This window comes from Nasonia vitripennis (assembly GCF_009193385.2).
Source record: "Nasonia vitripennis strain AsymCx chromosome PSR unlocalized genomic scaffold, Nvit_psr_1.1 chrPSR_random0005, whole genome shotgun sequence".
NCBI lineage: Eukaryota > Metazoa > Arthropoda > Insecta > Hymenoptera > Pteromalidae > Nasonia > Nasonia vitripennis.
The window spans coordinates 215,161-217,605 of record NW_022279664.1 but is presented as its reverse complement, the minus strand read 5'-3'; positions in this window follow the sequence as shown (position 1 = coordinate 217,605).

Below are 2,445 nucleotides of genomic sequence, written 5' to 3'. Positions count from 1 at the left end.
CGTTGTCTATAGGGTAGGTGGGTTTAAGGGTTATTATTTTAAATTAAATGCTCGCCCTCGCTCGCCTTTCTCCGATATGCCGACGATTCCACTTGGATGTTTATTGGGTAGGTGGATTTAGATTGAACTTTCGCCCTCGCTTGCCATCCTCCATTTAGCCGATGATTCAAACTTGTTGCTTACAGGGTAGGTGGATTTAAGGGTTATAATTTTAAATTAAATGCTCGCCCTCGCTCTCCATCCTCCGATTTGCCGAAGATATAAATTCGTTGTCTATAGGGTATGTGGGTTTAAGGGTTATTATTTTAAATTAAATTCTCGCCCTCGCTCGCCTTTGTCCGATTTGCCGACGATTCAAATTCGTTGTCTATAGGGTATGTGGGTTTAAGGGTTATTGTTTTAAATTAAATTCTTGCCCTCGTCGCCTTGCTCCATTTAGCCGATGATTCAACGTGGTTGTGTATGGGGTAGGTGGATTTAGATTGAACTTTCGCCCTCGCTCGCCATCCTCCGATTTGCCGACGATTCAAATTCGTTGTATATAGGGTAGGTGGGTTTAAGGGTTATTATTTTAAATTAAATGCTCGCCCTCGCTCGCATTTCTCCGATTTGCCGACGATTCAACTTGGATGTTTATTGGGTAGGTGGATTTAGATTGAACTTTCGCCCTCGCTCGCCATCCTCCGATTTGCCGACGATACAAACTCGTTGTCTATAGGGTAGGTGGGTTTAAGGGTTATAATTTTAAATTAAATGCTAGCCCTCGCGCGCCTGCCTCCGATTTGCCGGCGATTTTAACTCGATGTGTATAGGGTATGTGGGTTTAAGGGTTATTATTTTAAATTAAATTCTCGCCCTCGCTCGCCTTTGTCCGATTTGCCGACGATACAAATTCGTTGTCTATAGGGTAGGTGGGTTTAAGGGTTATTGTTTTAAATTAAATTCTCGCTCACGTTCGCCTTTCTCCGATTTTCCGACGATTCATACTCGTTATGTATAGGGTAGGTGGGTTTAAGGGTTATTATTTTAAATTAAATGCTCGCCCTCGCTCGCCTTTCTCCGATATGCCGACGATTCCACTTGGATGTTTATTGGGTAGGTGGATTTAGATTGAACTTTCGCCCTCGCTCGCCATCCTCCATTTAGCCGATGATTCAAACTTGTTGCTTACAGGGTAGGTGGACATAATGGTTATTATTTTAAATTAAATGCTCGCCGTCGCTCGCCTACCGCCCATTTGCCGACGATTCAACTTATTTCTGTATGGGGTAGGTGGATTTAGATTGAACTTTCGACCCCGCTCGCCTGCCTCCGATCTGCCGGCGATTTAAACTCGATGTGTATAGGGTATGTGGGTTTAAGGGTTATTATTTTAAATTAAATTCTCGCCCTCGTTCGCCTTCCTCCGATTTGCCGACGATTTGCCGAAGATATAAATTCGTTGTCTATAGGGTATGTGGGTTTAAGGGTTATTATTTTAAATTAAATTCTCGCCCTCGCTCGCCTTTGTCCGATTTGCCGACGATTCAAATTCGTTGTCTATAGGGTATGTGGGTTTAAGGGTTATTGTTTTAAATTAAATTCTTGCCCTCGTTCGCCTTGCTCCATTTAGCCGATGATTCAACTTGGTTGTGTATGGGGTAGGTGGATTTAGATTGAACTTTCGCCCTCGCTCGCCATCCTCCGATTTGCCGACGATTCAAATTCGTTGTCTATAGGGTAGGTGGGTTTAAGGGTTATAATTTTAAATTAAATGCTAGCCCTCGCGCGCCTGCCTCCGATTTGCCGGCGATTTTAACTCGATGTGTATAGGGTATGTGGGTTTAAGGGTTATTATTTTAAATTAAATTCTCGCCCTCGCTCGCCTTTGTCCGATTTGCCGACGATTCAAATTCGTTGTCTATAGGGTAGGTGGGTTTAAGGGTTATTATTTTAAATTAAATGCTCGCCCTCGCTCGCCTTTCTCCGATATGCCGACGATTCCACTTGGATGTTTATTGGGTAGGTGGATTTAGATTGAACTTTCGCCCTCGCTCGCCATCCTCCGATTTGCCGACGATTCAAATTCGTTGTCTATAGGGTATGTGGGTTTAAGGGTTATTGTTTTAAATTAAATTCTTGCCCTCGTTCGCCTTGCTCCATTTAGCCGATGATTCAACGTGGTTGTGTATGGGGTAGGTGGATTTAGATTGAACTTTCGCCCTCGCTCGCCATCCTCCGATTTGCCGACGATTCAAATTCGTTGTATATAGGGTATGTGGGTTTAAGGGTTATTATTTTAAATTAAATTCTCGCCCTCGCTCGCCTTTGTCCGATTTGCCGACGATTCAAATTCGTTGTCTATAGGGTATGTGGGTTTAAGGGTTATTGTTTTAAATTAAATTCTTGCCCTCGTTCGCCTTGCTCCATTTAGCCGATGATTCAACGTGGTTGTGTATGGGGTAG